At 42.9% G+C, this 27,541-nt stretch overlaps 1 protein-coding gene across 2 annotated transcripts in view; it reads left to right on the plus strand.

Annotated features, from left to right (window-relative positions):
• The window catches only part of sema5ba (sema domain, seven thrombospondin repeats (type 1 and type 1-like), transmembrane domain (TM) and short cytoplasmic domain, (semaphorin) 5Ba), a 531,708-nt gene that overhangs the window by 131,957 nt on the left and 372,210 nt on the right, over positions 1-27,541 (plus strand). Inside the window, exon 2 of one of the 2 annotated variants that reach the window (XM_059967676.1) lies at positions 7,979-8,031. The exons of the other annotated variant lie outside the window; for it this stretch is intronic. The gene's annotated coding sequence lies outside the window, so the exon portion shown is untranslated. The remainder of the gene's footprint in view (positions 1-7,978; positions 8,032-27,541) is intronic. 2 annotated transcript variants of the gene reach the window in all.

The raw sequence follows: 27,541 nt of genomic DNA on the forward strand, positions 1-27,541 counted from the left end.
TATGTTTTTAAATACAGAACTCAGTGGCCTCTTTATTAAATACACCTGTACACCTGCTCATTCTTGCAATTTTGTGGGTAAAAATATCAACTTTAGATAGTTTTATTTTAATAATTTTAATTTTGACTGTAAAAATTAGAATCAGAATCAAGTATGTTGTGAAATTTGTAGTTTTGCAGCAACCGTGCAATGAAAATCATAAAAAAATTATTAGGTTAAAATAAGAAACATTTTAAAAAATGCAAAAAGAGGGGTAGTGTTCATGGACCATTCAGAAATCTGATGGCAGAGTGGAAGAAGCTGTTTCTAAAAAGTTGAGTGTGAGTCTTCAGACTCCTGAACCTCTTCCCTGATGGTAGCAATATCCTGGATGGTGAGGGTCCTTAATAATGGCTGCTGCCTTCTTGAGGCATGTCTGTGTTGGTGGGGAGTCTAGTGCCTGTGATGGACGAGGCTGAGTCCTCTGCAACTTTTTTTCGATCTTATGCATTGGTGCCTCCATTTCTTTTTATTATTTCTTTTCGCAATGTCTTCATATGTTCCTGATCAATTGCTCAGAGTCGAAGGACCCTCAGAAGTAGTCTGCCACTCCAAATACGTGCTGCCATGAGAGGCTTTAATCTTTGTCACTTTTGATGGGGCATATACCCATGCCTTTGATTTTTGGTGGCAAGACACAATCCTATAGTGTAACAATCAATCTTGAAGAGGAACTCAGTCAGCTGAGCAGCAACTGCAGGGGCAAAGGAATAGTCAACATTTTGGGTTTTGACCTAAATGGCATCAAGGTAGCATAGCAGTTAGAGCAAGACTTTACAACAGCCAGCTCTAAGATTGGGGTTCAATTCCCACCACTAGGAGTTTGTATATGGTCATCGTAACTGCGTGGGTTTCCTCTGGGTGTTCTGATTTGCTCCCACATTCCAAAGCTGTACAAGTTAGGATTACTGAGTGTGGGCATGCTGTGTTGGCGCCGGAAGTGAGGCAACACTAGTGGGCTGCCCAGCACAATCCTTGCTGATTTGATTTAATGCAAAATATGTATTTCACTGCATGTTTCAGTATACAAGTGACAAAGTAAGATAATATTTATATTTGTATTTTGAAATATTGTCAATTCCCTCCTCTTCCTCCACAGACGCTGCTTGACCCACAGAGCTCATCCTGCAGATACTTCCTTGCTTCAGATTCCAGCACCTGCAGTCTCTCAGGCCTCCACTATCCCATGGTGCTTTAGGTCAATCACTACACTCCCGAGTGTCCCTGTGAAAACTTTCACTGTGACTTGTGTTGTGTGGAGGTTGGTGGGGCGAGGGGTTTAAACCCCTGGGAGTTCTAATCAGCATCGCACAGCACGCCTGCTCCCAGAGCCTTCATTCCAGCTGCTGATTTAAATTATGTTTTGACACAGACTGGGTTAATTCCAATCCAAGACAGCATCAGCTCATTATTATTTCAAATTAAACCTGCTAATACCATGTAACCTTCCTCACCTGAGAATGATGAGAACACTCGGACTCCATAGCTGCAGCGTTCCTGAGGGGGAGGGCTCGCAGCTACACATTTAAGTAATGGAATGCAAATTAGTGGAGCCTCTGTATTCCAGGCACTCGCTTCCCTGCTTCCTAATGCTGGGCATAACATCCCCAAGTGTCCCATGACACGTGGGTCTGCATGATTAGCATGTAACTAGTTCAGACTGGGGGCTGTTGTTCATCTGCAAGCTTCACCTGTGAAAGCATAGGTGCACATTAATTTTCATAGGATGATCTAACATGGTAGCCTAGCAATTCTCACAACACCCTACAGTAAGATCGAAGTTCAATTCCCGCTGCTGCCTGTAAGGAGTTTTTATGTTCTCCCTGTGACCGTGTGGGTTTCTTCTGGGTGCTCTGGTTTCCTCCCACAGTCCAGACACGTGTGGGTTAGGGTCAGTGAGCTGCGGGCATGTTATGTCGGTGCCAGAAGCATGGCAACGTTTGCGGACTGCCCACAGCACAACTTTGATTTGATCTGACACAAATGACACATTTGAATGAATGAATGAATGTTCTTTATTGTCATTATACTTAGATACAATGCAACTCTGTTTGGCTTCCTCTCAGGCAATTAAACAAAGCGGTAGATAAAAACAAGACAGTAATAGAAAAACAGTATTAAATAGATAAGTAGCAGAAAATAAGTTGCAGCAGCACCAGAATATCACAGTAATGCACAAAGTGCCGTTAGTGCAAGTATTTGAATCCTTGTGTGTGCATGGGTGTGCTCACAGTTTCAGTCATTGTTTTGTGGGAGTGGTGTGAAGGAGGCTACAGCTGTGGGGTAGAAGCTGTTCCTCAGTCTATTTGTTCTGGCTTTCAGTGTCCTGAACCTTTTGCTGGACGGCAGCGGGTCAAACAGGGAGTGGCCAGGATGTGTAGTGTCACTGGTTATACTGATTACTTTCCTCCTGAGTCTGCTGGAATAGATGGTGTCCAGTCCAAGGAGCTCCATCCTGACAATTCGCTGGGCTGCCTTCACCACGCGATGCAGGTCTTGTCGCTCAGTGGCTGTGCAGCTGGCATACCACACCGTGGCGCTGTTGGTCAGGATGGTTTCAATTGTGCTTCTGTAGAAGATGAGCAACAGCTTTTGTGGGAGTTTGGCCTGTTTCAGCTTTCTGAGGAAGGAGAGTCTTTGTTGTGCCTTTTTTACAAGCAGCGAGGTGTTGGTGATCTATGCCAGCTGTTTTGACAACATAACTCCAAGGAACTTTAGGTTTTCCACACTTTCCACTACCTCTCCATGTATATGGAGGAGGATGTGTACTCTATCCTTTGATCTCCTGAAGTCAATGGTCATCTCTTTTGTTTTAGAAGTGTTAAGGACCAGGTCATTGTCGTTACACCACTCCGTCAGATGATCCACCTCAAACCTGTAGGCTGTTTCATCTTCGTCCGAGATCAGGTCAACCACTGTGGTATCATCTGCAAATTTAATTATGGAGTTTATTTTCACTGTATGTTTCTATTTACAAATTCAGTTTATCTTTAACTTAAAGTTAATCTTAATTATTTGAAAGTAAAAAACGCTGAAGTGACAATAATGGAAGAGGTTGAATTAAGACCATAAGATATAGGAGCAAAATTAGGCCATTTGGCCCATTGAGTCTGCTGCACCATTCCATCATGGCTGATTTATTATCCCTCTCCTTCCTTCTCCCTGAAACCTTTGACCCCTTCTCAAATCAAGAATTTATCAACCTCTATTTTAATTATACCCAATGACTTGACCTCCGTAGCCATCTGTGGCAGTGATGGCTACAGATTCACCCATCCTCTGGCTAAAAAATGTCCTCCTCATCTATGTTCTAATCTTTGTATTTTGAAGTTTTGCCTTCTGATCTGAGACTCTCCCACAACTGAAACCATACTCTGCAGGTCCACTCAATCTAGGCCTTTCAATATTCAATGAGTTGCCCTCTCACTCTCCTAAATTCCTGTGAGAACAGCCCAAGAACCTTCAAGTGCTAAGCCTGTCACTTGCATGTGCATTCTTATGAACTCCATCTGGATTCTCTACAGTGGTAACACAGCCTTTCTTAGAAATGGGGCCCAAAGCGTGGCCTGAATATGGCACACACAGCTGACATGGTATCCAGGGAGAGATTGTTTAGGAGAGTGCACAGGGGTTGCTTTGGCGTGATGGTGTTGAGTGCTCCTGGAGCTCCGTTTGTCCAGGCCACTGGAGGGTGTTCCATTACACTCTTGGGTTGTGCCATTGTGAAAAGGCTTTTCAGTGTCAGGGGGTGGATCGATTGCCAGAGGCTCGGGGGAGTTGAACTACTGAGAATGCAGTATTAAAGCCAGCACCAACCCAATGGGCAGAAATATAACAGATATAATAGTTCTGCTGCTGCTCTAACAGCCTGGAGCGCTTGTAGTCTCACCGTGGTAAATCAATAAATTCAGTTCAATAAAATAAATTTGCGTGCTGCTTTCCCAATAGAAGGGCTTCAGGGAACAGAGGCTGCTTGCAAATCCCACATACCGTGATGATAATAACTCTGAAGTAGCAAGGCAAGAGGGACACAACAGGTGAGTTTGTCAAGCCCAAGAGGGAACGGGCGCTTTCTGTGGCTCCTGGTATTCCAAAGTGCTTTACATAGATTTATGCAGTGCTTTTCATGGCACAGAGGGATAGTGTAGCAGTTAGCTAAAATGGAGAGGCATAGTTTTAAGGTGATTGGAGAAAAGAATAGGACAAATGTTAGAGTAAGGTTTTTTGCACAGGGAGTGGTGGGCACCTGGAAAATCTTGCCAAGGATGGTGAAAGAGGCAGATACATTAGAGGCTTTTAAAAAGCACTTAGATAGGCATGTGTAGGAGGGCTATATAGGAGAGAAGGGTAAGACTGATCTTAGAATAGGTTAAAAGGATAGAACATCATTGTGGGTTGAAGGGCCAGACTATGCTGCACTATTTTATGTTCAATGCAACATTACTACAATAGCTGGAGGCCAAGTCCTTTGGTATATTGAAGGCAGAGGTTGATAGATTCTTGATGGGTCAGAGCATGAAGGGATTTGGGGAGAAAGCAGGAGACTGGGACTGAGAAGGAAAAATAGATCAGCCATGATGAAATGGCGGAACAGACTCAATGGACTAAACGGCCTAATTCTGCTCCTGTATCTTATGGTCTTATGATAATGTTGACCCAGGTTCAATTCCCTCTGCTGTCTGTATGGAGTTTGTATGTCTCCCTATGACCACATGAGTTTTCACTAGCTGTTCTAGTTTCTGCCACACTCCATAGGGTACGGGTTAGTAGGCTAATTGGTCACATGGGAGTAATTGGGCCAGATGGGCCTTTTACCATGGTATATCTCTAAGAAAGACATCGAAATGACCTGTTTTTGAATTGTAGTCCTAGTTGTAATTTGTGAAGGGCAACCTTCTTAAAAGCAACACACACAAAATGCTGGTGGAACGTATAATCTGCAAACTTTGCCACAAAGCCTTCAATTCCATTACCTAAATCGCTGACAAACAATGCGAAAAGTAGTGGTCCTAACACTGACCCCTGAGGAACACCACTAGTCACTGGCAGCCAACTAGAAAAGGCCCCACACGAGGAAATCTGCAGATGCTAGAAATTCAAGCAACACACACAAAATGCTGGTGGAACGCAGCAGGCCAGGCAGCATCTATAGGGAGAAGCATTGTGGACGTTTCTGGCCGAGACCCTTCGTCAGGACTAACTGAAAAGAAAGAAAGTAATAAATTTGAAAGCAGGAAGGGGTGGGGGAGATGTGAAATGATAGGAGAAGACCGCAGGGGGTGGGGTGAAGCTGAGAGCTGGAAAGGTGATTGGCGAAAGTGATACAGAGCTGGAGAAGGGAAAGGATCATGGGACGGGAGGCCTAGGGAGAAAGGTAGGGGGAGGGGAGCACCAAAGGGAAATGGAGAACAGGCAAAGTGATGGGCAGAGAGAGGGAAAAAAGGGGAGGGGGAAAATAAATATATCAGGAATGGGGTAAGAAGGGGAGGAGGAGCATTAACAGAAGTTCGAGAAGTCAGTGTTAATGCCATCAGGTTGGGGGCTACCCAGACAGTATATAAGGTGTTGTTCCTCCAACTCGAGTGTGGCTTCATCTTGACGGTAGAGGAGGCCATGGATAGACATATCAGAAGGGGAATGGGACATGGAATTACAATGTGTGGCCACGGAGATCCTGATTTCTCTGGCAGACAGAGCGTAGGTGTTCAGCGAACAGTTTGATTTGATTGGCTGATCTGTGGGTGAGTTGTAAGGTCAAGATGAAGTTCAACACCACCATGGGACAGATGGTGATAAGGGGTTGTATGAAGGTGTGTGGGGTTACTCTCTGAGGACTGATGGCAACAAGTGATTGTAGAAATCTGAGAGAGGTTGACGTGGAGAGACTGGAGACTATATTACGAAAGGCTGTGATGTCAGGGGAGGGATTTCTCACTGTGCAATTCTCAATGCCGGGATACACAGTATAAGTTCCAGCTGAGAGGGCTTGTGGATGTAATGAGTCACCGGATATGGAAAACAGGCATGAAAGTGGATGAAACAGGAGCAAGCCCTAACCTTGCTATATGGGGCGGGGTGGGAGAGAGGTTGATGGTCTAGTAGTTAGCGTAATACTTTACAGTGTTAGCTGTAAGATCAGGGTTCTGCTATCTGTAAGGGGTTTGTATATTCTCCCAGTGACCGTGTAGGTTTCCTCCAGGTGCACTGGTTTCCTCTCACATTCCAAAGACATATAGGTTAGGGTTAATAAGCTATGGGCATGATATGTTGGTGCCAGAAGCACGGTGACACTTATTTCTGAAAGAATATTTTCTCTTTATTTCAGCCTGGTTCATGATGATAAGGATTGGTTCATAAGTCTGATGGCAGAAGGGAGAAGATTAATTTGGTAAATTGGTAAAAAATGGTTTATTATTGTGACATAGAACGCTGGAGGAATTCAAGAAGATTTTAACAACTTCAGGGTTGGCGTACCTCAAAGATATTTGCAGTGGAGCATAAAATAATAGACACAAAATGTTCTGCAGATGCTGGAAATCCTGGAGATCTGTGGCCCTATTTCAATGAGGGCCGACACAGTGTCACAGCTAGTGACACTGGCTGTACTGCTACCTCTCAGCTCCAGGAATGAGTTCAGTCCTGACCTCGGATATCATTAGTGTGGAATTTGTAAATTCTCCCTATGGATTTCCTCTGGGTGCTCCAGTTTCCTCCCACATCCCAAAAATGTGTGTGTTGATAGGTTAATCAGCCACTGTGATGCTTCGACCAAGCTCACCAATGTCGATACTTAAGAAATTAGGCATTTCCTGCATCATGGAAATCATCTATCTGGATGCATCACAGTTTGGAATTGGAATTGGTTTATAATTGTTACATGTACAGAGATACAAGAAAAGCTTGTCTTGAATACAGTTTATACAGATCTGGCTATTACACAGAGTATTGAGGTAGAATCAGCCAAAACCATGACAAAGTAGATAGTAAGCCCTGTTATCAGAAGCCGTCCATGAGCCTGGTGGGACGCGCTTTCAGGCTTTTGTATCTTCTGCCTGATGGGTGAGGGGAGAAGAGAGAATGCCTGGGTTAGATAGGATCGATCCTTATGCTGGCAGCTTTACTGAACAGTGAGAAGTGTAGACAGAGCCCATGGAGGGGAGGCCGTGTTCTGTGATGTGCTGAGCTGTGTCCACAAATCTCTACAGTTTCTTGTGGTCGTGTGCAGACCAGTTGCCGTGCCAAGCTGTGGTGTATCTGGGTAGGATGCTTTCTATTGTGCATCAATAAAAGTTGGTGAGGGTCAAAAGGACACAAGAGTGATCCTGGGAATGAAAGGATAAATGTTTGGTGCCTCTGGGCCTGTACTCTACTTGCTGGAGTTCAGAAGGATGAAGGGTGGGGTAATCTAATTGAAAATCAAATATTGAAAGGACTAGATTGAGTGGGTATGGAGAGGATGTTAAGATCAGAGGACTCAACCAAAGAATAGAAGGATGCCCTTTTGGAACAGAAATAAGGAGGAATTTATTTAGCCAGAAGGTGGTGAATCTGTGGAATTCATTACTACAGATGGCTGTGGAGGCCAAGTCATTGGGTATACTGTATGAGGTTGATAGGTTCTTCTTTAGTATGGGTATCAAAGAAGGCAGGAAAAATGGGGCTGAGAGGGAAATAAATCAGCCATGTTCGAGTGGTGGAGCAGATTTGATAGGCTGAATGGCCTATTTCTGCTGTTAGGGCTTCTGATCTAAGAAATATCTTCAGAGAGGATGGTGGCTATGCTAATGAATCTCTGTTAAACCACATCTGAAGTGAGTTGCTAACATTGACTGTTGTGGGTTGATTTTGAAAGGTCCTTTTCATTGGGTGCCCCACTCCTGTGGTCTGATTCATTAAATGAACCATTTTACCCAAAGGCTTCCTCGTCTTTCTCTCGCAGGTTCCACGGGAACGTAGAGACAAGAGTTGCAACACGCTTGTGATGCAGCCACGGTAAGTATTTAAAACCCTTTTCATTTTGTATATTGGTAAGCTGAGTCTTGGTTCCATCCACCATCATTAGTCATCCGAATTCACGATGCCCCTTTGTGGCCAAGACATGGTGAATTAGATGCCTTTTTTCTTCTGGACACATTGCTTCCATTCATTTGTAAAAGAGGGGGCCTCAGCAGCAAAACACTTGGCAGATCAGACACAGAGGATATTCATGGAATCAGGATCAGAATTAGGTTTGCTATAACTGACAAATGTCATGAAACTTGTCATTTTGTGGCAGCAGTACGGTGCAATACATAAAATAATTATATATATATATATATATGTATATATTTATTAAATAAGTCATAGAAATAGAGAGGAAACAGCAAGGTAGTGGTCACGGGTTCATTGTCTATTCAGAAAACTGATGGTGGAGGTGATGAAGCATTGAGTGTGCATGTTCATGCTCCTCCCTGATGGTAGCAATGAGAAGCAGGTGGTAAGGATCCTTAATGATGAACGCTGCCTTTATGAGGCATCACTTTTTGAAGATTACTCAGTGCAGGAGAGGCTAGTGCCCATGATGGAGTTGGCTATATTTGCAAACTTCTGCACCTTTTTCGAATCTTGTGCAGTGGCTCCTCCATACCAGATGGTGCTGCAACCAGTCAGAATGCTCTCCATTATACATCTGTAGAAATTTGCTAGAGCGTTTGGTGCCATACCAAATTTCCTCAAGTGCCTAATGAAATATAGCTGCTGGCATGACTTTGTCATAATTGCTTCAATATGTTGGGCCCAAGTAAAATCTTCAGAGATGTTGACAGCCAGGAACTCACTGCTGACCACACGATGAGGACTGATTTCTCCTTCATAGAGTCAAGAAATCATACAACACTACCACATGGAAACAGGCCTTTTGGCCATCTAGTCCATACCGAACTATTAACCTGCCTAGACCCATCGACCTGCACCTGGACCATAGCCCTCCATATCCCTCCCATCCATATACTTATCCAAATTTCTCTTAAATGTTGAAATTGAACCCAAATCTCATACTTCCATTGGGAGCTTATTCCACACTCTCACCACCTTTTGAATGAAGAAGTTCTCTTTCATGTTCCTCTTAAGCATTTCACCTTTCACCCTTAACCCATGATCTCTAGATTTTGTCTCACCCAACCTCAGCGGAAAAAGTTTGCTTGCATTTATCTTATTAGTACCACTCAGTACCCCTCATAATTTTGTATGCTGTACCTCTATCAAATCTCCCCTCATTCTTCGAAACGAGGGAATAAGGTTGTAACCTGTCCCTATAACTCAGGTCTTCCAAGTCCTGGCAACGTCCTTGTAAATTTTCTCTGAACTTATTGACATCTTTCCGTAGGTAGGTGACTAAAACTACACACAATACTCCAAATTAGGCCTCACCAACATCTTACACAACTTCTACATAACAAGCTAACTCCTGTACTCAAAGCTTTGATTTAAGAAGGCCAATGTGTCAAAAGCTTTCTTTACTAATCTATGCACCTGCGATGCCATTTTCAAGGAATTATGGATCTATATTCTGAGATCCCTTTGCTCCCTTGCACTCCTTAGAAACCTACTGTTCTCTTAGAAAACCTTCCAATAACTTACCCTCTGATGCCAGGCTAACTTGTCTATAATTTTCTTGCCTTTCTTAAACAACGGATCAAAATTACCTATCCTCAATCCTTCGGCACCTTATCCATGGCTAAGGATGTTTTAAGTATCTGTCCCAGGGTCCCTGGAATTTTTGCACTTGCCTCTCACAGGGAAGTGAGGGAACACCTTGCTTGGGGATTTATCCACCCTAATCTGCCTCAAGACAATAAACACCTCCTGCTCTGTAATCTGTACAGGGTCCATGAAGTCGATGATGCTTTGCCTCATTTCTATAGACTCTGTGTCCATCTCCTGAGTAAATGGAGATTAAAAAAAGCCATTTAAGATCACCCCCATCTCTTTCAGCTCCACCACAGAGATGACCACTCTGATCTTCCAGAGGACCAAGTTTGTCCCTTGCTATCCTTGCGCTTTTAATATACCTGCAGAAATCATTGGAAATGTCCTTCATCTTCCCTGCTAGAGTAACCTCATGTCTTCTTTTATCCCTCCTGATTTCCTTCTTAAGTGTTCCCTTGCATTTCTGATACTCCTCAAATACCTTACTGAAGTTCCTTCGTCTTAAGCAATGCGAGTGCAACATTGAGTGCAAAGTTGTTATTGTAATACCACTCAACCAGGTGATCTGTCTCATGGGGAATGGGAAAAGTGACTCAGCTTGGGAGGGTGTAACAGTGTATGAGGACTTTGGATTTGGAAATCCAAAGGGTTTCTACAGTTATATTAATAGCAAAAGGATAGTGAGGGATAAAATTAGTCCCTTAGAGGATCAGAATGGATAGCTATGTGTGGACCCGAAAGAGATGAGGGAGATTTTGAACAATTTCTTTTCTTCGGTATTCATTAAGAAGAAGGATAGTGAATTGTGTAAGGTAAGGGAAACAAGTAGGGTAGTTATGGAAACTATGATGATTAAAGAAGAGGAAGTACTGGGGCTTTTAAAGAATATAAAAGTGGATGTCTCCGGGTCCTGACAGGATATTCCCTGGGACCTTGAGGGAAGTTAGTGTAGAAATAGCAGGGGCTCTGACAGAAATATTTCAAATGTCATTAGAGATGGGGATGGTGCCAGAGGATTGACGTATTGTTCATGTGGTCCATTGTTTAAAAAGGCTTCTAAGAGTAAACTTAGCAATTATTAAGTTTGACGGCAGTGGTGGGTAAGTTAATGGAAAGTATTCTTAGAGATGGTATATATAATTATCTGGATAGACAGGGTCTGATTAGGAACAGTCAACATGGATTTGTGTGTGGAAGGCCATGTTTGACAAATCTTATTGAATTTTTTGAAGAGGTTGCTAGGAAAGTTGATGAGGCTAAAGAAGTGGATGCTGTATATATGGACTTCTGTAAGGCCTTTGACAAGGTTGCATGTGGAAGGTTAGTTAGGAAGGTTCAATCATTAGGTATTAATATTGAAATGGTAAAATGGATTCAACAGTGGCTGAATGGGAGATGCCAGAGAGTAGTGGTGGATAACTGTTCATCAGGTTGGAGGCCGGTGACTAGTGGTGTGCCTCAGGGAACTGTACTGGGTCCAATGTTGTTTGTCATATACATTAATGATCTGGATGATGGGGTGGTAAATTGGATTAGTAAGTATGCAGATGATACTAAGATAGGTGGCATTGTGGATAATGAATTAGGTTTTTAAGCTTGCAGAGAGATTTAGGCCAGTTAGAAGAGTGGGCTGGAAGATGGCAGATGGAGTTTAATGCTGATAAATGTGAGGTGCTACATTTTGGTAGGTCTAATCAAAATAGGACATACATGGTAAATGGTAGGGTATTGAGGAATGCAGTCAAACAGAGTGATCTAGGAATAATGGTGCATAGTTCCCTGAAGGTGGAATCTCATGTGAATAGGGTGGTGAAGAAAGCTTTTGGTACGCTGGCCTTTATAAATCAGAGCATTGAATATAGGATTTGGGATGTAATGTTAAAATTGTACATGGCATTGGTGAGGCCAAATTTAGAGTATTATGTACAGTTCTGGTCACCGAATTATAGGAAAGATGTCAACAAAATAGAGAGAGTACAGAGGAGATTTACTAGAATGTTACCTGGGTTTCAGCACCTAAGCTACAGAGAAAGGTTGAACAAGCTAGGTCTTTATTCTTTGGAGCGTAGAAGGTTGAGGGGGACTTGATAGAGGTATTTAAAATTATGAGGGGGATAGATGGAGTTGACGTGGATAGGCTTTTTCCATTGAGAGTAGGGGAGATTCAAACAAGAGGACATGAGTTGAGAGTTAAGTTAATAGTTTAAGGGTAACACAAGGGGGAACTTCTTTACTCAGAGAGTGGTAGCCGTGAGGCAGGTTTGATTTTGTCATTTAAAAAAAATTGGATAGGTATATGGACAGGAAAGGAATGGAGGGTTATGGGCTGAGTGCAGGTCGGTGGGACTAGGTGAGAGTAAGCGTTTGGCATGGACTAGAAGGGCCCAGATGGCCTATTTTCGTGCTGTAATTGTTATATCGTTATATGGAAGGTCAAGTACAGCTTGTGGAGTAGTCAGACAGGGCCAAGTAGATTGATAGAGGGTTGTTAGATTTACATTTACAAACAAAGGGACCTAATAAAGTGCCACTGAGTACAGCTGCATGAGGACTTTGAACTGTGTGGCAAGGTTTGTGAAGTAGGGAGGACAGGGCCTGATAGATTTACATTAAGTTGGTATATTTACATTGAGATATACTGTATCTATCCTTCTATCATTTATCGTTTATCAGCTGGAGCCCCCAACCCTTCACACCTATCCCATTCCCTCGATGTGAGTAATTGAAGGGATGCAGCAATGGGAAGACAATTCTACCTAATCCAGTTATCGTAAAGTTACAGAGTTGGACAGAAGGGGAACATGTATGCCAATCTTTTCAGCTGGTCTACACTAATCCTATTTGCCTACATTTAGACTGCATCTTTATACACCTAGTCTATTAACCTGTCTAAATATCTCTCATACTTAATCATTGTATCACAATTCTACCACATCCTCAGACGGTGTGTTCCAGACTTCAACCTCTTGTTGTGTAAAAACATAACTTCCCCTCAACTCCCCTTCAAAACTCCTTCCTCTCACCTCATGAGCATACTTCTTGCTGCCTTGGTAAAGCAGCTAGCATAATCACAGACTCTAACCACCATGTATATTCCCTTTTCTCCCCTTGCACTCAACGTCAGTAAGACAAAAGAACTGATTGTGGACTTCAGGAAGGGTGAGATGAAGGAACACATATCAATCCTCATCGAGGGGTTAGAAATGGAGAGAGTGAGCAATTTCAAGTTCCTGTTGTGTCAAGATCTCTGAGGACCTAACCTGGTCCCAATATATCGATGCAGTTATTAAAAAGGGAAGACAGCGACAATACTTCATTAGGAGTTTGAAGAGATTTGGCATGTCAATAAATACACTCAAAAACTTATATAGATGTACCATGGAGAGCATTCTGACACAAGACCGAAAGAAGCTGCAGAGGGTTGTAAATTTAGTTGGCTCCATCTTGGGTACTACTCTACAAAATACCCAGGACATTTTTGAGGAGCTGTGTCTCAGAAAGGCAGTGTCCATTATTAAGGACCTCCAGCACCCAGGGCATGCCCTTTTCTCACTGTTACCATCAGGTAGGAGATACAGAAGCCTGAAGGCACACACTCAGCGATTCAGGAACAGTTTCTTCCCCTCTGCCATCCGATTCCCAAATGGACATTGAACCCTCAAACACTACCTCACTTTTTTAATATATATTATTTATGCTTTTGCACAATTTAAAATCTGTTCAATATACATATACTGTAATTGTTTTATTTATTTATAATCTTTTCTTCTTCTCTATTATGTATTGCATTGAACTGCTGCTGCTAAATTAACAAATTTCATGACACGTGCTGGTGATAATAAACCTGATTCTGATTCTTCCAATGGCAGAAGATTTAAAATCCTGAAAGCATGTATGTCAAAGCTCCAGGACAGGTTCTGTGCCACCATTATCAGGCGCTTGAATGCACCTCTTGTGTGATAAGATAGACTCTTGTCTTCATGATCTACCTTGTTACCTGCACTGCACTTTTACACTTTATTCTGCATTGTTAGTGTTTTACGTTATTCTGTCTGTATGCACAATGTAATGATCTGATCTGTATGAACAGTAGGTGAGGTTTCTTTAAATGTTTCAGTTGTCACATATACATCGAAACATGCAATGAAATGTGTCATTTGCTTCAGCAGCAACACAGTCTGAGCATACAAGACAAGCCTTTTACTGTAACTTGGCAAGTGTGACAATAACAAACCAATCCCAATACTTTGCAGTAGGAGACAAAATACTGGCTTGTTCTGTTCATTCTGTTCATTTAACCCCTCACCAGAAATTAAACTGGGGAATTAACAGGTACACTAGGGGTTCTGTCAACATCTGAATTCAGCTTGTTTAGTACATTGTCAATTGGTTTCATTAGTATTTGCCATGCAACGAGTGAATTGTTAGTGAAAATTCACTTGTCTAGCAGTTCCCTTTTACCATCAGCTGGATTCAATGGGTGCCTCTTCAGAAGCATTCCAGAGGTTTGAGAGCAAACACCCAGGCTGACATGCCAATCCTGTGCTGAGGGGAAGCTGCTGTGTTGGTAAATTGGTTTAGTATGGTCACATGTAAAAAGCTACACAGAAGAGGTCCTGATGAAGGGTCTCAGCACAAACCGTTGACTGTTTTTTCCTCTCCATAGATGCTGCCTGACCTGTTGTTCCTGCAGCATTTTGAGTGTGTTACTCTGGATTTCCAGCATCTGCAGAATCTCTCGGGTTTATTACAGGTTTTGTTTTGCATACACAACAGACAGATCATTTCCGTACGTTGCGGCAGTAGAAGGGAAAGCAATAGCATGTTACAGATTAAAGTGTTACAGAGGAAGTGCAGTGCAGGCAGACAATAAGATGCAAGGTCATATTGAGATAGATTCTGAAGTCAAGTGTTCATCTCATCATATTCACAAACCATTCAATTGTCAGTGGGATGAAAGCTGTTTCTGGGCCAAGTGCTCTGTGCTTTCAGGTCTTTGCATCTTCTGCCTGATGGGATAGGGGAGCAGAGAGAGCATCCTGGGCTAGTGACAGGGTCTCAGATCATTTTTGTTGTTTGAGAAATTAAACTGAAGATTCAAGATTGAAGTTTATTTACCGAGTGTACATTGAAACATAGGGTGAAATGTGCTGCTTGTGTTAAGAACCAACACAGCCACTGGGTTGCTGAGAACAGCCCACAATTGTCACCACACAATTTGGAGCCAACATAGAATCCCCACAATGCTCAGCACGATAACACAGAACACACACAACAGGCAATAAGGTAACAACAACGTCCTGTTCCTCACTCAAACCCACATGCCCCGGGACAGGCCTTCTGCCTGCTGTCTTGGACACAAGTTTCTTGTGGAAATTTGAAGATCCTGGCAATGGCATCCTGGATGATAACTATTCTTCTTTCAGCATCAGTAAGGCAGACTATCTACTCGTCGGTACATTGCTGTTCGTGAAGTCCAAATTGGTTGCCACATTCCATACATTATAACATCGCAGTGGCTATTTTGGGAAACACAATAGCTATACAATTAATATAAATTATACCCAATGTACATGACAAAATAAATTGAAACAGAGATAATATGTTGGAACTTCCTCTTTTATTAGATTTCTTCTTCTTCAGACCTTTAGCTTTTCTACCTATCACCTCTGAGCTTCTTAATTCATCTCTCCACCCCCACCCACTTGGGTTCACCTAACACCTTTGAGTTTGTATTCCCTCCCCTCCCCCACCTCTTCCCCCATCCTTTCCTGGCCCGATGAGGGGTCTAGGCCTGAAATGTTGACTGCTTATGCCTCTCCATAGATGCTATTTGACCTGCTGAGCTCCTCCAGCATTTTGTGTGTATTGCTACTGATATTAGTACACGCTGAAAGAGAAAAGGAATATAAAACCAATATGATGTGGAAGCAGGATCTTTAACCTGACTGGTTCCTGGTGGCCAAGGTGCCCATTTGTCTGCATTTGGTCCATAACCCTAAACCTTTTCTATCCGTATTTTAAAAGTTGTTATTATACTTTTCTCTGGCAGTTCGTTCCATATACGCCCCACTCTCTGTGAAGATGTTGATGTTCAAGTCCCTTTTAAATCTTTTACCTCTCATCCGAAGCCTATGCCCTCTAATGTTTTGTTCCCCTTCTCTGGGAAAAGATTCCATCCACACCCCTCATAATTTTATACATCTGGATTAGATCACTCCTCAACCTCCTGCATTCCAAGGACTAAACATAAGTTCTAAGGCACTCCATTGAGCTCTTTGCAGGTGACACCACCATAGCGGGCCAGATGTCAAATATTGATGATTTGGAGTTTTGGAAGGTGATCATGAGATGGTGCCTGAAAACAACCTTTCGCTCATATCAGCGAAGCAGAAGAGCTGATCATTGGGTGGTATACAGTGTCGGGAAGTGTATGGTCCCACACTTTGGTAGAAGAACTGAAAGCACGGACAAAAAAAAACAAAAATCTGAGGTGCAAAGGGATTTGGGAGTCCTTGTGCAGGATTCCCTAAAGGTTAATTTAGGTTTTCTCTGTGTTGAGGAAGGCAAATGCAATGTTAGCATTCATTTCAGAGCATTCCTATGAAGAGCATTCAATGGCTCTGGCCCTGTATTCACTGGAATTCAGAAGAATGAGGGGTGACTTATTGATAGAGTGGATGTTGGGAGGATGTTTCCTATGGTGGGGAGTCTAGAGCCAGAGGACACAGCCTCAGAATAGAGGGGCTTCTTTTTAGAGCAGAGATGAGGAGAAATTTCTTTAACCAGAGTATAGTGAATCTGTGGAATTCATTGCCACAGGCAGCTGTGGAGGTCAAGCCATTGGGTATATTTAAGGCAGAGGTTGATAGATTCTTGATAGTCAGGGCATGAAGGGAAGGCAGTAGATTGGGGCTGAGAGGGATAATGGATCAGCCAGGATGGAGTGGTGGGAGAGACTTGATGGGCCAAACGGCAGAACTCTGCTCCTGTATCTTATGGTCTTATGGCCTTATTGACACATAATCTACCTTGTTACAACCTTGGATTGTATTGTCTCCCTACACTGTACTGCCTCCATAACTGTAACACTTTATTCTGTATTCTGTTATTGTTTTCTCTTGAGCTACCTCAATGTACTGATGTGATAAAATGATCTGTATGGATGGCATGCAAAATAAAGACTTCACTGTATCTGTGACAATAATAAACAATTTACCAATTTAAATATAGTCTGAACTAATATTAATGCTTTCCAGGTGAGTTCAAGAAACTGATGGCAGTGGAGAAGAAGCTATTAGTGAACATTGCAGTGAGGGTCTTCAGGGTCCTGTACCTCCTGCCTGATGGCTGCATAAAGAGGAGGGTATGGACAAGATCGTGGGGGTCCTTAATGATGGAATTCACCTTCCTGAGACATTGCCTCTTCTCTTCTAAAGAGGGTGTTGCTGCGAAAGGGTTAACTGTCGTCAGGGCGTTACATGCCCCTGGTTCTCTGTGGCCTGACAAAGCGATGCAGTCGGAGTTGAATAGGCAGAGATTCAGCAGACAGTGGGAATAATGAAAACCATTCACAATTAGACAAGGACACAAAGAGTAATTCTGGGCAGTCACACACACATATGGAAATCTCCCAGACAAAAGGGCAAATCCAGCTTCTACTGCTGTTCTTGCAGACAGGGTACACAGTGTCATCCTGTCCCGACGGCTTTCTCCAAGCTGAGGTCAGGAATCTGCCACCAGACATCAGTCGCTGAATCTTTCATAGAACGAATACACAAACATAGGAATGAGGAGCCATTCAGCCCCTTGAGCCTGTTCTGTCACATAATGTATATGCTGCACTGCTGCCGGCCTATGGGAAACTTTAACCCTTCTTATTATGCGAAATATCTAGCAACTATTAGTTTGTCCAGAGGAAGTTCATGAAAATGATCCTGGGAATGAAAGAGTTAACATATGAGGAGCATTTGATGGCTCTGGGCCTGTACTCACTGGAGTTTCAAATGAGGGGAGATTTCATTGAAACTTATCGAATATTGTAAGGCTTCAATAGAGTGGACGTGGAGAGTTTATTTCCTACAGTGTTCTAGGACTAGAGGTCACAGCCTCAGAATACAAAAATATCCCTTTCGAACAGAAATGAGGAGGAATTTTTTATCATGAGGATGAATCTGTGGAATTCATTGCTACAGATGGCTGTGGGAGCCAAGACATCGGGTATATTTAAAGCAGAGGTTGATAGGTTCTTGATTAGTAAAAGTGTCAAAAGTTACAGGGAGAGGGCAGGAGAAAGAGGTTGAGAGGGATAATAAATCAGTCATGATGGAATGGTGGAGCAGACCTGATGGGTCTAATAGCCTACTTCTGCATCTATGTCAAATCTATCGTATGGTCTCATGATCTTGTCAAAGACACTGATAAACATGCACATATATACAGTGGAAAAATATCTTGACCAGGTGCATCATGGCCTGGTTTGGGAACTCCAGTTTGGAAGAATGCAAGAGGCTTCAGTAACTGCCTGACAGTCAGCTCCATCATGGGTACAGTTCTGCCCACCATCAAGAACACCTACAAGAGGCCATGTTTCATCAGGGATCCCCACCATCTGGCTATTTGCTCTTCTTATTCCTGCTATCAGGTAAGAGGTACAGGGGTCTGAAGTCCTACACCTCAATAATCAACAACAGCTTCTTCCTCATTGCCATCAAATTCTTGAAATGACCTGAAAAATCATAATACTACCTCCAAATATATTTATTTGTTGTCTTTTTCAATGCACTAAGATGTTATTATGTGATTCCAACACAATGCTGGAGGAACTCAACAGGTCAGGCAGCATCTACAGGGGGAATAAACAGTTACCATTTTGGGCAAAGACTCTTCATCAGGACTCTTGGCCTAAAATGTCAACTACTTATTCCCCTTCATTGATGCTGCCTGACCTGCCAAGTTCTTCCAGCATTCTGTGTGTGTTACTCTGTAATTGAAGCATCTGCAGAATCTCCTTTGTTTATGACTAATCTTATCTTTATTTTGTCATGTAACTTATGCTTAATTTATGTTAATTTTAGATGACTGGAATATTTGTCAAGTTTGTAAGTACAGTCCTGCACTGTAAAGAACTGATTTTCATGGCACTTATACCCTGCTTGCATATGCCAGACAATCAACAATACAAACTTGAAACTTCAGCCTTAAAAATATTCTAAGACTCTGCTACCTTCCCCATCTGAGAGAGAGAGTGTTTCAAAGACTCCTGACCTCATGGAAGCTTTACCTCCAATGGACTAGCCCTTTTATTAATGGACACTTGTTCAGAATTTATTTCCAAGAGGAAGCATCCAGTTTGTAAAGATCCCTAGGGATCTTCACGTTTCAAGAAAATCTTCTTTCATAGGTATATTTACAACATTTAAAGGCACTTTGACAGGTACATTGAGATGAAAGTTTAGAGGGATAAATATTAAAGATTAGCTTTAGCTTTATTTGTTACAAAACATCAAATTCTAACAGTGAATGCATTGTTTTGCATGAATGAGTAAAACAGTCCAAAGCAAGTGTTGCTATGCTATGGGCCAAATATGTGCAAACTGGACTAGAATCTTGGCCGACATGGACCAGTTAGGCTGAAGGGCCTGTTCCTGTGAACTATGACTCTGAAACTACGTGACTCATGTATGTTCCTGCCGAAACAAGCTAAGACTGTTTAATCTTTCTTTAAACAGCTACCCACCATCCCCATCTTCTCATATGAAAGTCTAGGATCCAAGGATCAAGTGAAGGGACCATAACACCACAAGATTAAGACATAGGAGCAGAATTAGGCTGTTCAGCCATTCAAGCCTGCTCCACCGTTCCATCAAGGCTGATCCCAGACCCCACTCAACCCCATACACCTGCCATCTCGCTATATCCTTTGATGCCCTCACCAATCAGGAAATGATCAATTTCCATCTTAAATATACTCATGGACTTGGCCTCCACTGTAGTCTGTGGCAGAGCATTCCACAGATTTACTACTCTCTGCCTAAAAGAATCCTCCTTACCTCCAATCTAAAATGTTGCCTCTCAATTTTGAGGCTGTGCCCTCTATTTCTGGATATCCCCACATTAGGAAACATCCTGTCCGTATCAACCCTTTCTAGTCCTTTCAATGTCTGGTAGGTATTCTTCTAAATTCCAGTGAGTACAGGCCCAATGTTGCTAAATGTTCCTCATATGTTAACCCTTTCATTCCTGGAATCATCTTTAGGAACCTCCTCTGGACTCTCTCCAATGACAACACATCATTTCTAAGATATGGGGCCCAAAACTGTTGACAATACTCCAAGTGCGGCCTGACAAGTTTTATAAAGGCTGAGCATTATCTCCTTGCTTTTGTATTCGATTCCCTTTGAAATAAATGCCAATATTGCATTTTCCTTCTCATTTACAGACTCAACTTGTAAATTAACCTTTTGGAAGTCTTGCACAAGGACTCCTAAGTCACTCTGCCATTCTGATGTTTAAACCTACTCCCCATTTAGATAATATTCTGCACTATTGTTCCTTTTACCAAATGCGTTGTCAACGCTCCATGCTTTGTGGATCCAGAACTGGCTTGCCACAGAAGGCAAAGAGTGGTTGTAGATGAGTCATATTCTGCGTGGAGGTTGGTGACCAGTGGGGTGCCTCAGGGACCTGTTCTGGGACCCCTACTCTTCGTGATTTTTATAAATGACCCGGATGAGGAAGTGGAGGTATGTTTGCTGATCACACAAAGGTTGGAGGTGTTGTGAATAAGTGTGGAGGGCTTTCAGAGGTTACAACGGGACATTGATATGATGCAAAACTGGGCTGAGAAGTGGCAGATGGAGTTCAACCCAGATAAGTGTGAAGTGGTTCATTTTGGTAGGTCAAATATGATAGCAGAATACAGTATTAATGGTAAGACTCTTGACAGTGTGGAGGATCAGAGGGATCTTGGGGTCCGAGTCCAAAGGGAGCTGAAAGCAGCTGTGCAGGTCGACTCTGTGGTTAAGAAGGCGTACGGTGTATTGGCCTTCATCAATCGTGGAATTGAATTTAGGAGCCAAGAGGTAACGTTGCAGCTATGTAGGACCGTGGTCAGATCCCACTTAGAGTACTATGCTCAGTTCTGGTTGCCTCACTGCAGGAAGGATGTGGAAACCAATAGAAAGGGTGCAGAGGAGATTTATAAGGATGTTGCCTGGATTGGGGAGCATGCCTTAAGAGAATAGGTTGAGTGAACTCGGCCTTTTCTCCTTGGAGTGACGGAGAATTGGAGGTGACCTGATAGAGGTGTATAAGATGATGAGAGGCATTGATTGTGTGGCTAGTCAGAGTCTTTTTCCCAGGGCTGAAATGGTTGCCACAAGAGGACAGGTTAAATGTGTTTGGAAGTAGGTACAGAGGAGATGTCAGGGGCAAGTTTTTTACTTGGGGAGTGGTGAGTGCGTGGAATGGGCTGCCGGCAACAGTGGTGGAGGCGGATACAATAGGGCCTTTTAAGAGACATTTGGATAGGTACATGAAGCTTAGAAAAGTAGAGGGCTATTGGTAAGCCTAGTAATTTCTAAGGTAAGGACATGTTCAGCACAACTTTGTGGGCTGAAGGGCCTGTATTGTGCTGTATGTTTTCTATGTTTCATTCTGCCACTTTTTTGTCCATTCTTCCAATTTGTCTAAGTTCTGTTGCAATCGCATTGCTTCCTTAGCACTACCTACCCCTCCACCTATCTTTGTATCATCCGCAAACTTTGCACAAAACCATCAATTCCTTTCTCCAAATCATTGACAAATAATGTGAAAAGTAGCAGTCCCAATACTGACCTGTGTAGAGCACCACTAGTCACTGGCATTTGTCCCATTCCTCAAAGTCCTTTACTATTCAGTAATTTACTGCACCAATTCTAATCTGGTCATAATGGGGACAAATGGGATTTTAAAAAATGGACAAAAAGGGCAGTATGGCAGTGGTGGGCTGAAGGGCCTGTTTCTATGACTCTTTGACTTTGACAACGCTTGGTTGTCAGTGCTGTCAGACACTTGGTTGTCAGACATAATTCACTCTGATTATGTTTGCTAAGCTTATGGCAGCCATACAGTCTCAATGCAAGAACACAGTCTCACTGCGTGTTTGTTCTCTCCAATGCAAGGACTGTGTGTGTGTGTGTGTGTGTGTGTGTGTGTGTGTGTGTGTGTGTGTGTGTGTGTGTGTGTGTGTGTGTGTATGTGTGTGTGTGTGTGTGTGTGTGTGTGGACATGCGAGCCTGACATCTATGATTAAATGTGTGTGTGTATTTGTAAATGCACACACATATGTGCATGGAGGGAGAAGCTGACATCACTGTGAACCAATTAGAAGTTTGTTATTGCTGTAAGCTATCTTTAATTCTTCCTGCATTCCCATATTGTGCACCCCCCACCCCCTGGATTTTGCTGCTCACCTACATACTAGGGCATTTTAAAATGACCGTTTAATGGACATCATTAATGACTCAGGACATATATCTGAAGCATTGCACACACAATGCATTGTCAAAGACCCCTCCCATCCTTCCCACAATCTCCTGGACTTCCCGCCATCAGGCAGAAGGTACTGAAGTAAAAGAGCCAGAGCTGTCAGGCTGGCTAATGGCTTCTTCCCCCAGGCTATTAGACTTCTTCAGAGCCTGCTGCCACCCAGCAGACATATACACCCTGTCTGAATGCCCTTCCCTCCCCACTTCACAGACACACTGGTCACATTCATCTTTTATTGCTGCTGTTTTATACTACTGTACATTTTATGATAATAGTTCCAGGAACGTTATGCTGTCTTCCATAAACATACACCTTGCATATTATGACAACCTAGCAATCTTCAGGCCATGACACTCAGGAACTATTGCTAATAGTATTTTGTGACTGTATGTGCTAGATTGTAATTATATGTGCCCTGTGTGACTGTTTTGCACCTTGGCCCCAGAGGAATGATGATTCATTAGGCTATATGCAAGTATATTATTGAATGACAATAAACTTGAACTTGAGTCTGAAAGTGGAGTACCAGTGAACCAGTGGTCACAGGGGGAACATGCAAACTCCACACAGACAGCGCCAGAATCAAATCCTAGTCTCTGGCACTATGAGGGCAACAAGTGTGCTCACTGTGGTAAACAGTGGTTAATGGTGTTGAATATGAGAGCATTATAATACAAATGCCTCACACTGTGGCATGTAGGGATAGCGGAAGGAGCTGGAGGTCCTCCAAGAGGCTGTCTTACTGCTGCAAGCTTGTACAAAGTGGCAATCTGTCATAGAGGCAAAAGTAAAATAGATTTTCAAAATTGCTGCTTGTTCTGAAATGTAAGTCTTTTCAAAAGATGAAGTAAATAGTTAACATCCGGTACATCTGTTTTGTGACCTTTCTTGATTTCTCTTGGGAAGTATAAGATTCCTTTTTTTTTGATAATTTTCCCATTTGGATCACAGTCAGCTCTTCCTGAGTGTACACAAACTAAAGTGAAACTTTTCTCTGTGATGCCTGCCGAGAATTCTGATCACCTCCCTTTCCCATTCCCGCTTGACGCAGGGAAAGTACTGGAAAATTAATTGGAAGAATGGAATCGATGTCCAGTGTGTCTTATTGCCTGTGAAGTGTGTTTATTGAGAAAGTAGTGGACAGCGTATGCACAGCAAGATTCCACAAGCAGACACATGTCAATGGCCAATCTGTTTCAATGAAGGAGACTGGGGAATAAACGATGTACCAGCACATTGTAAAAGTGACAGAAACAGAAGCTGACCTTTTGGTGCATTGAGTCCCTGCTGACCATTGACAAGAAAAGGATTAAGTGAGAGAGGTTGCACAAAAGATTCACAAGGAAGTTGCTGTGACTGGAGGGCTTGGAGCATTTGGCATTGTTTGTCTTGGAGTGAAGGAGGCTGAGGGGTGACTCAGGTGACTGAGGAGGCAAAAGGTGTAAATTGATATTTGTTTTAAAGAATCACTATTTTCCGCTGTCAGCATTGCCTTTGTTTATTTTGTTTAACTACCTTGTATTAGGGATGTTTAGAAGACTCTTAGATAGGCACATGGATGATTAAAATAATAGATGGCAGTGTGAGGTGGAAGGGTTACATTGATCTTAGAGTGAGTTATAGGGTCGCTACAACATCGTGGACTGAAGAGCCTGTACTGAGCAACGGAGGATGAGAGGTGACCTGATGGAGGCACAAGACGATAAGAGCCATAGATAGCCAGAGGCTTTTACCCAGGGTCAAAATGCTAAATACCAGGGGACAGAATTTAAAGGTGATCAGAGAAAAGTATAAGAGGGTTCTCAGAGGTAAGTGCTAGTATGTGGAACGCTCTGCCAGGGGTGGTGGTAGAGGCAGATGCATTGGGAGACAGATAGACACATGGATGTTAGAGAAATGGATGAGCTATGTGGGAGGACAGGGTTGGATTGATCTTAGAGTAGGGTAGAATGTCAGCATAGCATTGTGGGCTGAGAGGCCTGTACTGTGCTGTAGTGTTCTACATTCTGTGAATTCCTGGAACTACTCTTGTGAATCAAGCCTTCACTGGTGCCAGTGTTTTATCATTTGCTATTAAAGTCTGCTTGATCTGAGTGACAGGACCACAACACACCACTTGAGAAGATGCCTGGAGGCCGGGTGATTTAATAGCTCAACTCAGGCACTGCATCACTAGTGCCAGCTTCTTGGATTACTTTTCTTCTAACTGAGAGTCGAGTTTGACTCAGGGTTCTTTTAAAATTGGATTTATATTGAGTTAATACCTAAGTGACTTCAGCTCATCGCCTGTGTCTGTCTATGAGCTGGTGTTGAGTATGGCCTGGGGTGGGAGAGAGCAAAGAAGAAACACAATCGTCTGGCTGCAGGTGAGAGTTTTGTACTGAATAGAACAGAAAACATGGAACTCTACAGCATAGTCCAGGCCCTTTAGCCCATGAGTTGTGCTGGCCTTTTAGATCAATGTAACCTTTCCTCCTAAATAACTCTCACTTTTCTAACATCCATGTGCCTCTCGCAGAGCCTCTCAAATTCCCCTAGTGATTTGCCTCAACCAGCACCCCAGTGTGAATACTGAGCACTGTGCTGTCAAGGGATGTGAAGGGAGGGATCAGAGTACTGCTGTTGGTACTGGGCTGCATGTTTGAAATCACTTTACATTATCGGCTGTGAGTTCGGGGTTCGATTCCTGCCACTGTCTCGAAGCAGTTTCATGTTCTCCTTGGGCGTTTGTTTCCCCCAACATCCTGAAGACATACGGCGAGGATTAGTGAGTTCTGGGCATACTACACTGGTGCCGGACATATGGTTAGGGTTAGTGACACTTGTAGGCTGCCCAGCATAATCCTTGTTGACTTGATTTGGCACAAATGACACATTTCACTCTATGTTTCAATGTACATGTGACAAATAAAGCTAATGTTTATAATATTTAACTTCTTTTTGTGCTTATTGTCATAAGTACTGAGATACAGTGGAAAGCTTGTCTTGCAAACTGTTTATACAGATCAAATCGTTACTGTGAATTCCAACAAGGGCAAAAAATAACAAAGTGTGACAGCTCCAGAGAAAGCACAGTGCAGGGTCATAATGAGGTAGACTGTGAGGTCAAGAGTTCAGGGATCTTATGCCAGTGAGATTGAAGCTGTCCTTGAGCCTGGTGGGATGTGCTTTCAGGCTTTTGTGTCTTCTGTCTGATGGGGGGGGGGTGTTGAAGAGCAAATGTCTTGGGGGGGGGGGGGGTCCTTTGATTGTGCTGATTGCTTTACTGAGCCAGTGAGAAGTATTGACCGAGTCAATGCTGAGCTGTGTCCATAAATTCTCTACAGTAAACATCAAAGAGGCTGTGGATGCTGGAGGTCTTGAGCAAAATAAACAAAATGCTGGAGGAACTCAGCAGATCAGGCAGCTTCTATCGAGGGAAATAAATAGTGGACGTATTTGCACTCAGACGCTTCATTAGTGCCACGAGCAGTGGTGGGGGTCAAGTCACTGGGTATATTTAAAGCAGATGTTGTTAGGTTCTTAATCAGTCAGGGCATCAAAGGTTACAGGGAGAAGGCAGGAGAGTGGGGTTGAGAGGGAAAATAGATTAGATGTGATTGAATGCTGGAACAGACTCGAAGGGCCGAATGTCCTCATTCTGCTGCTGCATCTTATGGATTTTACTCACAGAAAACAGTTGAAGTTTGCAGTGTGTTGTGTGAAGAGGTGGTCAAAGCAGAGACATTTCAAGTTCAAATTTAATGTCATTCAGACATACATCTGAATAGATCAAAGGAAACAGTATTCTTCCAGGGCAAAGGTGCAAAATACAGTTACACACAGCACAAGGCACACATAGCACATATAGTTACAACAGCAGAGAAACATAGTCACATGAAGTCATATTAATACAGCCAAGTCCCTGAGTGCCATGGCCTATAGATCGATGGTGGCTGGAGCCATGTTCCTGCAAGAACAAGCATGTAGCAGTTCCGTGTCTTGCATTAGTGCAGTTGTGGACAAACGCAAACCTTCATGTCTTCCACCAGATGCATTCGGCAGGGTAGTGCCATCAGGAGGGGCCAGCTCCAATCTAGCAAGGATGCTGGTATGTCCACAAAGCCTCTGCTCTCTCCCACACCATTCCTGGCATCTCCTCCCCGGGCAGCTGCATCAGGTGACCCCGCGGCATCAGGGCCTGATCTGAGCACCATCTGAAACCATGTACCTCTCCCACCAATGAGCCTGTAAACTGGACTTGTAGTGCTCTACATTACCAATGTACAACAGGGATTTACGATCACACAAAAAATATCCTGAACAATTATTTGCACCAACTTTTGGACCCACATCACCTCTGACATTGTAACATGGCTCGCAACAAGTCCACCTCCACTGCTATTGAGTAACTCATAGTGACAGGAGGATAATCTTTCTCGATTAGTTTCAACCTGAAGAACTTTGCCTAAAAAGACGATGGAAGCAGATACAAACAGGTGAAATTGACTTGAAATCCACAGTGAATCTGGTATCTGTAATAGTGACCTTGATCTACCAGATTGTCAGTGAAGTCCATCTGGTTTACTGTTCTGCTTTGTAAAAGAAATCTTGGCTTTTGATCGTGTGGATAGCCGGAGGCTTCTTCCCAGGGCTAAAATGGCCAACATGAGGGGGCATAGTTTTTAAGGTGCTTGGAAATAGGTACTGAGGGGATGTCAGGAGTAAGTTTTTCACACAGAGAGTGGTGGGTCCGTGGAATGCACTGCAGGCGGCGGTGGTGGAAACAGATACAGTAGGGTCTTTTAACAGCCTCTTAGATAGGTACATGGAGATTAGAAAAATAGATGGCTATGCGGTAGGGTAATTCTAGATAGTTTCGAGAGTAGGTTACATGGTCGGCACAACATTGTGGGCCGAAGGGCCTGTAATGTGCTGTAGATTTCTATGTTCTGTGTTCTACTTCAGACCCATCGTTGTGGCTCATTACAAAGTCAGAGTGGTAACCATTTAATGAGGACACGGACAATCTGGTTGCAGCCTCATCTCTATATTCCTACCTACACTGATGATCTTGCACTATTAGCTTTTTAAGAATCTACCTTTTATCTTAAAAATATGCAAAAACTTCTCTGAGAAATTCAGTTTCAAGGATCAACTTTACTCACCATATAGAAATTTGCTGTGGTGTATCATGCAACAAAAAAAGTTATAAAGAATAAAGATTTGCCATCAGGGGCAATTTATTAGGTACACTTGCAAATGTCTGATCACTACAGAAGCTCAATGCATAAAAGCATGCAGA

This window comes from Hypanus sabinus, chromosome 4, assembly GCF_030144855.1.
Source record: "Hypanus sabinus isolate sHypSab1 chromosome 4, sHypSab1.hap1, whole genome shotgun sequence".
Classification (NCBI taxonomy): domain Eukaryota; kingdom Metazoa; phylum Chordata; class Chondrichthyes; order Myliobatiformes; family Dasyatidae; genus Hypanus; species Hypanus sabinus.